Source organism: Bubalus kerabau, chromosome 2 (genome assembly GCF_029407905.1).
Source record: "Bubalus kerabau isolate K-KA32 ecotype Philippines breed swamp buffalo chromosome 2, PCC_UOA_SB_1v2, whole genome shotgun sequence".
Taxonomy (NCBI): domain Eukaryota; kingdom Metazoa; phylum Chordata; class Mammalia; order Artiodactyla; family Bovidae; genus Bubalus; species Bubalus kerabau.
This window is the reverse complement of record NC_073625.1, coordinates 28,612,335-28,627,580: the sequence shown is the minus strand read 5'-3', so window position 1 is coordinate 28,627,580 and position 15,246 is coordinate 28,612,335. Positions and strand designations below refer to the sequence as shown.

The following is a 15,246-nucleotide window of genomic DNA, read 5'->3' as shown; positions in this document are numbered from 1 at the left end:
AGACAGCTTTGGGGACTGGAGGATGAAGCCAGAAGGTGGGGGGAATAGAGGGTTCCTGGTATACGTGGAAAGCGTGTGCTATTATAAAATGCTCCAGTGAGTGACGGAGTAGCCTAGTTGATTTGTTCGTTGGTTATACAGCACCATGTTTTATTCAGGAGTTCACTTAAAATATTTAGTCTTCATCCTTTTTTTTTTTTAAAGGATTTTTAAAATATGTATTTGTTTATGGATGCACCGAGTCTTCATTGCTGCATGTGGGCTTTCCCTAGTTGCGGCCAGCGGGGCTTCTCTTCATGGAGGTGCCTGGCTTCACACGGGAGTGGCTTCTCGTTGCAGAGCACAGGCTCTGGGTGCACAGGTTTCAGCAGCTGCAGCACATGGGCTTCAGCAGTGGTGATGCACAGGCTTAGTTGTTCTGCGGCATGAGGGATCTTCCTGGACCAGGGATCAAACCTGTGTCCCCTGCATTGGCAGGCAGAGTCTCATCCACTGGACCACCAGGGAAGCCCTGGTCTTTATCTTATAAGGAGAGATAACAACATGAGGCATGAAATTTCGTTTGAAAAAGGACTGAAGGGAACATCCTAAAACTAGGTGAATTAAGATTTTCTGTGGTTAAAAAGCCGTAACTCAAGGGTATTTCTCAAAGTCTGGTATGAAGAAGGTCATTTTCAAATGGCATTTATATTCACAGGAAAAATCTCATGATCCAGGGATAGAAATTGATCAATGATGAAATCTGAGGATAAAGATGATCAGAGACAGAGAGATGCAGAGATAGAGGAAAGAACTAAGCATAGGGGAAAAATGGCTTCTAGATTCCCAAATCTGTCCTAACAGCAACATATAATTTGACCATTAAAAAATAATTTAAAAAAAAGCTTAGAAAAAGCAGTGTGGACAAATGCAATTTTATAGAACATAATTTTGCTGAAAGCAATTTAGTTAAAAGCAAGTTGGTCAGCAGGTCATTTTGGCTGAAATGATGATGGGCTTTAAATGAGAATTCCTAGACACTGCTTTTTTTTTTTTTTTTTTAGTATTAGTTATATTTGGTGCACCTTGGGACATTTTGCAGACCTTAATAAATCATTACATGTTCTTTTCCATTGATAGGTATTTTTCTACTTTTTTGTCTTTTAATATTTAATATCATTTCAGTCATGTTCTTTCATATTTAACCAATCAATTCACCTTAGTCTCAATCTTTTTGTTTTCATATTTCAAATTCATAATAAAATTATTTCTGCACACTCTGTTTAAGTTATGAAGATGTTGGAATAAAGTAAATATCATTTGGTAAATTGCCTGAATAAATTATGGTAGGTTACAAAATAATGGTATGATCCCCATTTTGCTAACAACTGAGATACAAATATTTAAATAATATATAATAAACATACTTTGTATTTAGAAAGCAATTTGTACAGATAATTAAAAGGTTAATAGATAGTTTGGATAGGTAAGATTATACAGCTCTGTGCTCCCTTTTATATTTTTCTATTTTAAAATGCTTAAAAACTTGTATTTTTGAAATAGAAAATTATGTTTTTCTATTTTAAATAAAATATACATTTCTCTTTAAATATGGAAAAATAGGAAAATAAGCCAATAATGAATCATTAATTTAAAAAAACTGAAATTTGAAGGATAGAATTTTTCTACTTTGAAAATAATAATTTAAAGACAGTTATGCCTATTCTGTTTATCTGACTTTGTTTTCCTTTTTGTACAAGCGGAAAAAAAATTAAGAAGTTTCTTTTTTTTTTTTTAAGTAAGCCACTTTTGTTTGCTATTTGAGTTAATCTAATGTCAGTAAAGAATCTGCCTGCCAGTGCAGGAGACATGAGTTCAATCCCTGGGTTGGGAAGATCCCCTGGAGGAGAAAATGGCAACCCACTCCAGTATTTTTGCTTGCGATATCCCATGGACACAGGAGCCTGGTGGGCTACAGTCCATGGGGTCTCAAAAGATTCAGAGATGGCTGAGTGACTAAACAACAACAATGTTTCTCCATGAAAGCTGAAAGAGTGAGCATTATATAAGAATGGATTAGAACTATAAGTAAAAAATAATGAAATAAGCAGATAATGCCTAATAACTGCTATTGCAAAATTAGAGAAAGATTTTGCTTAGAAACTAACACACAGGAAAAATTCAAACTTCTAGCAAGATGAAACAAAATAGCCTAAATAAAATATGGTAAGGTAAAAACCAATGCTATATAAATTCTACTGACAAAGCATCAATATTTATATATGATATAATATACACTGCATTTTAGAAAATGATCTGTACAATATTACAAAGGTCAATAGGTGGTTGCACAATATTTAACAAAATATTTAACAGAGTTCTTATATGTATTCATTTTTGCACAAATTGTTGAGTTAAATAGCTTATTATCAGCTAACCTGAATTCAGCCAAATTTAAGCAGTTTTTTCCTACCAGCTACATTATTGATTGTATCATGCATCAGGCAGGCCTGGGATACTAGAAATCATGGCTAAAGTTTTAATCTAGAAAACAAATCTTCCACAGTCTGATAGAGCTAACTGAACTGGGAAGAGATGGAGTGCATGGGCATGAGAACTGACTAGAGGGACATACTGAGAAACACATAACTGAATTTAAAGGAATCTTCTGGATGCGTTCTGTAGATTGCAGGACAGTGTATGTAGTTTCTAGGCCTTTCTTTCCCTTAGGGAAAATATAATGTCCAAGTATCTGTAGTACATACTTGCTCACTTCTGTTACAGGAGGCATCTATAAGGATATTCACACCAGGATGATCTAAAACATTTTCATAGATTGATGTAAATATTATAACTTTTCATCAGTAAGTGAATGGTTAGATAATATCTTAAACTATATAAAAAAAACTACTCTGTGGCAGCTGAAAAAGCAATGTTTCCATATTTATATTTTTCAAATAAAACATGGAAACATTTTAAGACCTATTATTATGATAAAAATAATTTTGCATAAATATTTGATTCCATTTATACTGAAACACAGTTATTCTAAATTATGTAACATTTTATCCATTTATGAATGAATCTGTTGTTGTTCAGTCCAACTTTGCAACCCCATGGACTGCAGCACTCCAGGCTCCTCTGTCCTTCCATATCTGTTGAGTTGGTGATACTATCTAACCATCTCATCCTTTGCCACTTCTTTCTTTTGCCTTCAATCTTTCCCAGGATCACGGTCATTTCTGGTGAGTTGGCTCTTTGCATCAGGTGGCCAAAATATTGGAGCTTCAACAACAATCCTTCCAATGAATCCATCTATGTAAACGCATAAAGAAATATTCTAAAGTTACAAAGTACACTGCTTTTATTCCTTCTGGGGAAGGAAATAAGATTGGTAGCAATAGTGGAGGTTTGGAATTTTACCAAATATATTTCAGTATTGTTTGCATTGATTCTAAATAAATATATTTTTGTATTGCTAGCAGATGTAGCAAGTATAGAAGACTTGAGTAGCTCAAATAAATGAACTAAATGGAAGAGCATTAAATCTTTTAAATATTTTAAATACTTAACACCTAATTGAGTCTTCGAAGTGTTACCTCCTCTGAAAGATATAACTTCCCTATTCCCCCACAACACACACCACAAGGAGGAAAAGGAGAAAATAACATTTATTGAAAATCTACAACATGTTCAGAAATTTCTTATGCTTACAAAGGTTTGTTTCCTTGCTATTAGAAATTATGTCCCTAAAACTATTTAGGTTAAGGAACCTGCCTGCCACTGCAGGAGATGTAAGAGATGTGGATTCGATCCCTGAGTTGGAAAGATCCCCTGGAGGAGGTTATGGCAGCCCGCTCCAATATTGATGCCTGGAGAATCTCATGGACAGAGGAATCTGGCAGGCTAGGTCCGTAGTGTTGCAAAGAGTTGGACACAACTGAAGCTACTTAGCACACACACACACAGGCTAAATATTAGGCTTCTCTGGTGGCTTGGACGGTAAAGAATCTACCTGCAATTCAAGAGACCCAGGTTCAGTCCCTGAGCTGGGAAGATCCCCTGGAAAAGGGAATGGTTACTCACTCCAGTATTCTTGCCTGGAGAATCCCATGGACAGAGGAGCCTGGTGGGCTACAGTTCATGGGGTCACATAGAGTCAGACACAACTGAGCAACTAACACTTTTCAGGCTAAATATTACCATTGTATTTCCACATTTTAGACATGAATTGGAAAATGTTAGAATTTTCGTTGAGTCAGAAAAAGAATTCTCATAAGCATTTCTTTTATATGACTTAACTCTTGAAAGTGTTGAGTGATAACCATTGCTAATGAATTAGGATGTAATGGCTAACTAGTTGGAGTTTTCTTTCAATGATGAATACATTTAAGTATCTCAGGTTGATGAATTCTTGTCTACATATGCAAGATGGATTAGTCAATTATCCAATAAATCAGGGTGATAAACCTATTATAGAGTAAAGATGGGGGTGAGCGTTATTTCTATTTCTGAGCTTGATGGCTTATATTAGTAAAATTTACTGTCTTCTTAATTTTTCCTGGCACAGGATAACCAAACAAACACTTTTCTTAATGGGTCAGAGTCTTGCCTATAGAAAGCCCTCAATCAATATTTGTTGCACAAAATTGAACTTGACATAGAGATGTTTTCAAAACATGCTGTATTCACCTAAAATGCTATCATTTTGTCTATTTTATGTACTACTATATTTAATTTACTCTTTAAAAGGTAAAAAAATACATTTTTAATGAATTAGTCAACAATTTTTGAACCAGAAGATAGCAGAGAACAACAAATCTGTGGAGGAGGTTCTTGAATGGTTTGATTCAAAGTTGAACAATGAATGGACAACAACAAAAATCCCTAGGCATCTTCTACACAAGATCCTCAGAGACTCTGCAGTTTGAGGGTACCTGACTGGCTTTTGCCTTGTTCACGTTTTCCTCTATATCAGTGTTATACAGCTAATCACGTACATCTCAAATCTAAAGGGGGTATTCTTTTCTCCCAGCCTTTTCCAGGATCCACCACTATACCATCCTTATCTTAAAGGGAAGAAAAAACCCAAAGTCTTCCCAAAATCAATGGGATTCATAAGAGATTTAACAGGGTTGCTGAACAGAAGATTCAAGGTATTAAAGTTGATTTTATTTTTATATATTAGCAAATAATGCTTAGGATTTGCTAAATAAAAGACAGCACATACAAATGCAGCAAAAATGTGTCATAAGAATAAAATTAAAAGCAATGCATAAGTCTCTTATGAAGAATAGAATGATATTAGCTGAAAGAAATCAAAGAAAACCTAAATAAATGAAAAGTTAGACCCTGTATATTGATAGGGAGAGCTCAGTATCATAAATCTGTCAGTTATCCCCCAGATTGGTCCAGAGATTCTTGGTATTCCCAGTAAAATTTTCAAAATGGTTCTTTGGAACCAATATGACTTAAATATAAGATTAAAACAGAGCAAGAAAACACGCAAACTGGACACAATATCAGCCACACATTAAACTGTAGCTAATAAAAGTGTAAAGAACATATAAAATTGAATATATAAGCAAACAACCCAATAGAACAATGTGTAAAAGTGCAGTTCAGGATAGAGGACTCATTAATGGCTCAGTTCAGTTCAGTCACTCAGTCGTGTCCGACTCTTTGCGACCCCATGAATTGCAGCATGCCAGGCCTCCCTGTTCATCACCAACTCCTGGAGGATACAAAAAAATGTTACTTAGGAATCAGATGAATAATGATAAAATCACAATTAGTTGCCATTTGACACCCAACCTTCTGGAATAATTTTTATTTATTTATTTTTTACTTTTTTTTTTAATTTTATTTTTTTAAATCTAAGATTATAGGTGTTCAGAAAATTAGGTTCTCATTAATCTTGTTAATCTCATTAATCTCATTAACCAGTAGTTCTTTGGGAAAAATTTTGACTTGACCTAGTTAAAGTATATATGTATATTACCTAAAAACAGCAATTCCACTCTTTGGAATATACTTTAAAGAAACTTTTTTGCTATATGCACCAGAAGATATGTACAATAATGATCATGGCTGCGTTTGCACAAAAGCAATAACCTGGAAGCAACTCTTTGCCTTCTAAGAACAGAATAAACAAATTAGATTCCCAAATTTATGCATGCAGCTCAAAAGGTTAATATTGAGAAATAAAAGAAAATCACATGAAAATCACACAAATTTCCACATATATTGTAGTGTGATTCCATCATTATAAAAAGGGAATTAGGACAAACCAAATAGCATACTATTTAGTAACATTCATATTTTTATATAACTATAAAAAATCAACAGAATAGCAAGGCTATTGATCATGTACAATGATAGCTAAGTAGATATGTGTGGGCCCACCAGGCTCCTCCATCCCTGGGATTCTCCAGGCAAGAACACTGGAGTGGGTTGCCATTTCCTTCTCCAATATATGTGTCTTACCATTCTTTAAATATCATATATATTTTTGACATATATTTAAAAATAATATGAAATAATGTTAAAAAATTAATGAAACTACAACATGAATTCTTTTGTTGGCAAGTTACATTGAGAGAGTTGAGAAGTTTTCTCCTCTCTGTATTTAATGTTTAATGTTATAGACAGACTCATGAGGGCCTCCCTGGTGGCTCAGCTGGTAAAGAATCTGCCTGCAATGCGGGAGACATGGGTTTGATCCCTGGGTGGGAAGATACCCTAGAGAAGGGAACGGCTACCTACTCCAGTATTCTAGCCTGGGAAATTCTATGGACAGAGGAGCCTGGTGGGCTGCAGTCCATGGGATCGCAAAGAGTTGAATACGACTAAGCGACTAACACACACACACACACACACACACACACACACACACACATATACATACACACACACACACACACAGACTAATGCTTGGTTTAATTCCTTAAATATTGTTTGGTTAAATTACTTAAATATTGCATTTTCAAGCTTCCTTGACTGCTTGTTAAAAACTCACAAATTTCTATTTTTATGTCATTTCAATGCTATATATTAGCATATCCCAAAAAACAGTGAGTTACTGTTGGACTTACACTTGGTTTTCCTGTTTTAAAAAATATTTTCTTATTTAAAAAAAAGCATACCATAGTGTAATACCAAGTCATTTCGGGCAGGTGAGAGGTGTGTGGTAGGTTAGTGGCTGGACTTCCTGAGAATGAGCAGATCCTAGCGTATGTTAGGTGAAGATCTGTTCACAGAGGAAACTTGTGAGATGTGTGGGTTCTCTGTTACTCCTTGAAACAGTGAGGAAGACCCACTCCGGACGGCCTGGGGTGGTGGGAGGTAGGACAGAGAGCAGACCATCAGCCAGATGGACACTGTTCAGTATAAACCGAACCACTGACTCCAGGCACCAGTCTGGATGGGCCATTATCCCACCTCGTGTTACAATGTATCCAGCCCAAAGACCAAGGGTTCCTTGGTAGCTCAGTTGGTAAAGCAACTGCCTGTAATATGGGGGAGACCTGGGTTCAATCCCTGAGTTGGGAAGATCCCCTGGAGAAGGAAATGGCAACCCACTCCAGTATTCTTGCCTAGAAAATCCCATGGATGGAGAGGCCTAGATGCTACAGTCCATGGGGTCGCAAAGAGTCAGACACAACTGAGCGACTTCACTGGTTCAAAGAGGGAAGACAAAGCACAGTAACTGAAGAATAGACACTGAGATCTTTGAGGCTCAGTCCTTCTTAATGTGGAGAATTAGTGGTTGGGTGAAGCCACCCTGCAAAGCCTGGGTCATCAAACATCAGCAAGCTTATTTGTAAGTCATCATTATTTTTTTTTTCACTGTGACACATCTGACTGGAAATCACTGCTTGGCAAAACAGCAAGTCACATATTGAGCTACAAGTAAAATATGCTAATTTTTTTTTTTTTTTTTACTATTTTATAAAGGATTTCACAGCAGAAGAAATTACTATCACTGATTTGGAGAAAGAATGATAGAGAAAACACATATGTTGTGGACTGACTAATCTTGACCGCTCTTTTAAAAGCAAGAAGAAAGCATTATTGCTGAGACAGCTTCAAGGAGGTCTTTAGCATGTAAAGAAAGCATGCGAGAATTAATAGCAGCTGGGCTAAGACTTGGGAGGACCAAGGAATTACTAGAATAAAAAAGAAAAACAGGTAAGAAGTCTCTCCTATTTCATCTGAGAAGCTTGGAATGGAATACCTTCTCTTAGATAATGGGAGAGAGCAGTTTGATGCTGGCAGAAAATCGTACTAAGTGCTCATTACTTTTAACTGTGCAATTTAAATACTCATGTGCATCAATGGAAGGAAGATTTAAATAGCAAGCTTCATTGCTATTTGCTCCTAAAAGAAACTGATGCCAACAGATTACTGCTTTTCATTTAAGTCAACATGGGGATGAACAGCAGTTTTGCAGTTTGAGGAGAGGTGCATGTGGGAAAACTGAAATGTGAACAAAACAACAGTTGGGCTTTCTTTTATTGTTTATTGGCACTCTGGGAATCCTCTGCAGCTTTGTCTTTCATGGTTGCTTAATAAATAAAAATACAGTACATAGCCTACACATTTGGGGGGTGATTCACAGAATGGCACTAACTCACCTAAGGGACCCTGCCTGGCTTAGTCCAGGGAGCACATCTTCTGAACATCTGGAACCACACTGGCAATTTCCCCATAGGCCATGGGTTTGAGTTGTTTTGCTAATCATTTACACAGACCAGCTGAAATTATGTAGCCACCTGTATTCTTACGCACTGAGATTGAGTAAAATGAATTTACAGTCTTGAAAGCATTCATCCTTGATATCCCCTTCATACTGATTTTTTTCCTTTTCAAACACCCGTGGAGTCTGGGACACTCTGAACACTGCTCATCCAGGAAGCCCACTGCTCATCCAGGGAGCCCATCCATTCTCGTTTGCTTTGCTGCCCACCACTCTGCCTTCTCAGTACTATCCCCGCAAACGACCATGGACACTCTAATATTGCTGGGCAAGCAGGCTCCGGAGTGAGGCTGCCTGGGTTGAAATCTCCACTTTGTTATTTGCTGGTGATGGTAGGCAAATGACTTTGTGTCTTGGTGCCTAATTCCTCACCTTGACAATTTCTAAGGAAAAGAATATATTCTTTAAAAAAAATTATTTATTTGGCCATCCCAGGTGTTGCAGCATGTGGGATCTAGTTTTCAAACCAGGGATCGAACCCTGGCTCCCTGTATTGGGAGCATGAAATCTTAGCCACTGCACCATCAGGAAAGTCCCAAGAATACATTCTCATAAGATCACCATGAGGAAGAAATGAACTCAGCAGGTTGCTTTGCATGTACCAAGTACTCAATAAGTAGTGGGTATAATTAGCAACACAGTTATTTTATTCCACCCTAAATGAAATCATTTACTTCTGGCAGGCAGAACTCCCTCAATCAGGATGAGTGTCAGCTATTAGTGACATAAGAAACTAGAACTCAGAGGCCAAAGTGTTTCCCGGAGATGGGAGGTAGTCTCCAGGGGAGGTGCAGAATATGGAAACTCTTTAGATGGCATTCACAGTATCACGATCATGGTAATGTCATGAATGCCAGGTGATATTTAACTGAAACTAGAGTGGGAGAAAAACTGACAAAGGAAATTAAAGACAGATGACTCAAAAGCATGCATTACCTCAAAGGGCAACTTTAGGTAAAAGATACATTGATGTTTTAGGAACCTGGAGGTTTTGGTAGCAAGGGGTAGAAGGCAGCATGTCACAGGGTGAAAGGATTTCTGACTTTGGCAGAAAGGCAGTCAGTATTATATGAAGAAAAACAGTTGAGTCATTAAGTTATTTGAGGTCATGAGAAAAAAATCACTCAAGTAAAATATATTTTGCAAACAATATTTATAAGAGTTCTAAAGGTATCAGTTCATTTCTGGACATCAGCTAATGAAATGGCTGAGACAAGACAACTGGATTTTTTTGATGATGCTTTGAGAAAGATGGTTTATTTGATTGCTGGAAATTAAATTTGTTAATAGGAGATTTGCCTGGCTTGAAACATATATATGCTATTCTCTATATAATTTAAAAAAAGATTTTAGTTGAGTTTTACATACTAATAGAGAAGGCAATGGCACCCCACTCCAGTACTCTTGCCTGGAAAATCCCATGGACAGAGGAGCCTGCTAGGCTGCAGTCCATGGGGTAGCTAAGAGTTGGGCACGACTAAGTGATTTCACTTTCACTTTTCACTTTTATGCACTGGAGAAGGAAATGGCAACCCACTCCAGTGTTCTTGCCTGGAGAATCCCAGGGACAGGTGTCCCTGGGGTCGCACAGTGTCAGACACGACTGAAGTGATATAGCAGCAGCAGCAGCATGTATTAATAAGGATGTTAAATGAAAATGTTCAACAATTATGTAGGAAGAGTTTTCTCTTCAATGTCGTCGCCTATCATTGTCATCATCATCCCTCCAGAATATTTATCTTTGTGCAAATTGCAGTTATGAGACAGGAGAGGGACCCCAAGAGAAGCTGGTCTTCCCTTCCACTTTGGTGATCTAGTTCCCAATATTTCACCTGCCCATTGGCTCTAATGCATCCAGATAGAAAGCTATTTGATAGAATTAGGCTTTGCCCTTCTAAAAATTTAGAAGCTTCTTTAAAAATGCAGTTCACTAGCTGGGCAGCAGAAGTTGGCCAAACTAAGAACAGAAAGTGTAGTGAGTATTGGTTTAAAAGAACACTCCCCTTTGGACAGGTAGAGCTATGGAAGCATTGAGGATGAGATGCCAGCTCCAAAGGAAGAGAAAATAAAGAGCCATGGTCTTTTGAGCATGCGTCCTGAGTGAAGTAAGACATGTATATATTCAATTTCTGACTTTGACATTTTCTAGTTGGGTAAATGGCCATGGGGGAGTTCATTGAACAAACTAAGCTTCCTAGTTTTTTGAAAAATGAGGATTTCAGTTTTTGTTGTGAGCATCCTGAAATAAATACTTGCCAATCATCATTATTAAATAACTCATTAAGTTACTTATAACATGGCTTACTTTGCGAGAAGTACTATAGACAGCGATAGGCTGACAGTATGTATCAGTTCAGTTCAGTTCAGTCAGTCAGTCGTGCCTGACTCTGCGACCCCATGAATCGCAGCATGCCAGGCCTCCCTGTCCCTCACCAACTCCACAGTATGTATAGCATGGATATAAATACTTTGATAATGTGAAGACAGTGGAAAGGAAATACAAATTCAAATTCACAGCAGTAGTAAATAACAGAAGACCACTGGCAGACGCATATGCAGCCTTCAGCCAGACATGTAGTCTTCTAGACCCACTTCATGCTGCTTAGGGGTCTTGGTTGGCTACATGCTGGCCCTGATTAATGTGCTCCGCTTCCCTGGGCTATGTTGTCACGTCTCAAGCTCTAGAGGACAAATGCGCTCACATTAGTATCTGACTAGTTTTACATTTCTCCTAGAAACTGTTCTGAATTTTCAATTTTGTGTCAACAATTAAAAATCAATTGGATTTCTTTCTCTTCATGCATTTGTTTCTGGTAAGGCCATGAATAGGCACATTGTAAGGCTTTTTAAATGAAAAAGCAAAGAAAAATTATAGAAAGAGATGAAAAGTCCACTTTAATTTTCCTCTAATCTTCTTGCCTTTCGCTAGTCCTCTTCCTGCTCTTCCCCTCCCCTCTGCAGTTAACAAATCACTTATCAAATTTACTTATCAGTATCTTGAATGTCTTAAATGAACAAACATATTCTCTCAATCACAGTACTTGGATAACCAAATGTCCTTTTTATAGTCACGTTAACCATAGCTTTGGATTTAATTGTACTGAAAATCCTATCCCACTGAATTAAATATCACACTTCAATATCAACCCTGCACTGAAAGCTCCGATCTTGAATTGGTGTAATTTGAACCTTCTGAGAGAACTGATTGGAATGGAGTCTCTAACCAGCCAGGACATGCTTTGACTTTCAGAAACCTTCTTTGAAGGGCGTTTGATTACTTTCAGGGGTTAGAGCTGTCCTTTTGTCCTGACAAAGCTCACTTTTCCATTCTTGCTGCCAAAATTTTTGACCATTGTGGGATTTTCCAAACTATTGCTTGGAATTTAAATTAAAGGTCTTAGGCAATTTCAGCTTTACAATGCCATGTAACAGAGAGAATGGAGGTTGAGACTGAATTCTACCAGTGAGCAAGTTAGGTCAGATCTGCACAGCTATGGGTGAATACGGATAAAACTGAAACCTTTGGGTTTTTCCACTTCACTATTACTTTCTAAGTCTGCAAAAAAGGCAGAATCTGTCTTCCTATTGCTGGGAGAAAAATTATTCTAGAATTTTTTAACAGCTTCACAGATCCTCAGAGTTTTTAGGAAATACAGTGGATGTTTAATTAATTTGTGGGGGCTTCCCAGGTAGCCCAGTGGTAAAGAATTTGCCTGCTAATGCAGGAGATGAAGGTTCAATCCCTGGGTGGGGAAGATCCCCTGGAGTAGGATATGGCAAACCACTCCAGTATTCTTGCCTGGAAAATTCCATGGACAGAGGAGCCTGGAGGGCTGCAGTCCATGGAATCTCAGAGTCAGACATGACTGGGTGACCGAGCATGCATGCACTTAAGTTTAAAAATTGAATCACAGTATTTCCTTCTTAATACGTTGAGTGGAAGTAACTCTATAGGGGCAATTGAAACTTCCCTTATAATTCTTGCTTCCTCAATGTCTCATCTCAAAATATCTTTCTACAGTTCTTTCACCCCTGCTCAAAGGCTGAATTGACTGTTGACTAGGACAAGGTGGGAATAAGATTATAGAGGGTTTAATTACTTTTCTTCCTGCCCCATCCCCATTCCCCATAGCCCTGAGAAACATGAAGAGAATTGCTGGAGTTCAACCTCTGAAATCTGAAGAGCTACAGAAGGACTAAGGGGCCAGAATAGAGGAAATTACAAGTCAGAGAGCCCCTCTAATGAACAGAGGGCAGGGTGGAGTACGGAAGGGTGGCTCCAGAAAAACCTAATCCCATTCAAAGAGGGCGAAGCCTTCTTCAAACTTCCAGGCTCAGAGAATGAAACCTGCCCACCAAAGCAAAAAAGATTTGCCAGATCCCTCTTCCTACCCTCCAATCCTTCCTGCCCCAAACCTGGAAGACCAGAAGTAGCAAGGGAAGTAGCAAGTACCAGAAGTAGCAAGTAGAAAGGGAGGAGGAGGGATAAAGGGGAGAGGCTGGTCATTTCCCTTCCCTTAGCTGTATGGCAGAGGAAAAGGACTGAAGGACTATCTGTGAATGAAGATCAAAGTGTTGATTATTTCATGTAACTAGACATTTGTTAAAAAATTTAGTTTGTATTTTGTGTCTTAAAAGTCACCACTGGATACTGTATTACCTAAGAAAGTTCAGAAAATAATGAGACTGATTTTTTTTTTTTTGGTTAATCCAAAAGTAGGATAAAATAGGACCCTAGGAAACCTAATGAAAATAAGAATTTGAATGTTTGCTTTGTTATAAGCATCTCACACTTATCGGGTTTGTTCACTGAATGAGTTACATCTCCAGTTACATCAGGGAATCTGGAGATGCCAAGAATCCTAGAAATCTAGTCTTTCCAGGAAATACTGGGAAAGTATAGAAAATCCAAACCATTTGGAATAGTTTATGTTCAGGGATAAGTATTTGATCAGCTGGAGTACATTGGTCAACAATCAACAGCAGATAAGTAAGGCTAGGAAAGTTAGAAAAAGTATATCATGAGGGTTGAATCTTCACTAGCTTATGCGGTATCTCAAATGATGTCATCTTTCACCTTTTGTCAGAGACACAGGTAAATCCTGATGGAGACACAAAAGGATTTTGTGGCACCTTGCTGCTGACTCTTAAATATGGTACAACTTCTGAGTGATAGTTACCTGGATATTCAGGGTCACTCGATACACAAGATAACAGGTCATATTATAGTTCTTGAGCTCTGCTTTTATTTTTTTAATTTATTTATTTTTTAATTGAATGAGCTCTGCTTTTAAATAGCATGCTTCTTTTTACTGACTCTGCATTTCACATCATTAAATCAGGAAGAAGTTTCACATCTTAAAGCATCACAAGTCTTCCAGTCTGTGATTGCAATTCTTCCCCGAAAAGTCTCCAGTTTCATCACAAATTAGAGAAAAGGTGATTGTCACCATGTAGGTGGGTCGAAAATTATTTGAAGCATGTGTCACATGGGGTATCACTGATTTAAACAGGAAGATAAGGAATAAAAAGTATACTGGCATTTAAATTCATTTTTAAGTGAAAATAACACTACTTTTGAATTGTAATGTTGACTAGGCAGTTGGAGGTATTTGGAGCTTGGAGAAAACAACTGTGTTTGAAATTAAGATTTGGGATTGGTCAACATAAATGTAATTTGAGTTGAAACTATAAGAAAGATGCTCACTTTGAGGTTAACCACAAGATGCCATTGCCAAAGCTGGAGTTGTGAGACAAAACAAAGATAGAAAACCTCAAAGTTAAGGAAAAGAAAACTTTCTTTATTTTGATGACCTGAAATCTTAGGAACCCCTCCCAAAAAATCTTGTGAAAATGCATTAATTATGATCGATCAAGTAAGAACTTGATCATCATTAGCACAAATATTGGTCTTTATATTATTTCTTTTTAAGTTAAAATTAAAAGTATTTGAATAGTGATGGAATGGTTTCACATCCCAGGAAAAATTGCTAATTGTTCATAAACAGTAACTATACTTAAACATATCTAATTTAGAGGTTATCAAACATCTTTGTAAAATATTAGAATGTGAAAACCAGAAATATTTCTATAACATTAACTTATCCCTGAGATAAAGTATTTACCCTCATAGTCTCAACTTTTCTAAAAGCAAATTTTATCCAGAAGCACTAAAATAATTTTAATGATCTAACTGCAAAAATCAGAATCTTTTATAATATCCCTGCCCAGTTACAGTTAAGCTTATATTTTTGAGAATGTATAATTAGTAAAAACATCCAAAAGTGGGTATCCCTCTTTCCTTCTCTCCCTTCTTCCTTCTCCTTCCAACCTTTCCATCAACAAATAGGTGCATATCTGTGTTCAGTGTATTACACTAGGTGTATTGGCTGATGACAGATAGAGTAATAGAAGACATATACAAAGATAATTATAACACGAGGGAGAATATTTTCTGGTTCATTAGATATGAATTATTGAATGGTGGTTATAAATGTTGAATGAACAAG

At 37.2% G+C, this 15,246-nt stretch overlaps 2 long non-coding RNA genes across 3 annotated transcripts in view; one reads left to right on the top strand and one right to left on the bottom strand.

Moving 5' to 3' along the window:
- Positions 1–4,599: 4,599 nt before the first annotated feature.
- Positions 4,600–15,246, bottom strand: part of LOC129643146 (uncharacterized) — a 560,931-nt gene continuing 550,284 nt past the window's right edge. Inside the window, exon 16 of the long non-coding RNA XR_008710107.1 lies at positions 4,600–5,713. This is a non-coding gene — a long non-coding RNA (uncharacterized LOC129643146). The remainder of the gene's footprint in view (positions 5,714–15,246) is intronic.
- Positions 7,939–15,246, top strand: part of LOC129643147 (uncharacterized) — a 42,308-nt gene continuing 35,000 nt past the window's right edge. For both annotated transcript variants that reach the window (XR_008710108.1, XR_008710109.1), the window contains exon 1: positions 7,939–8,169. This is a non-coding gene — a long non-coding RNA (uncharacterized LOC129643147). The remainder of the gene's footprint in view (positions 8,170–15,246) is intronic.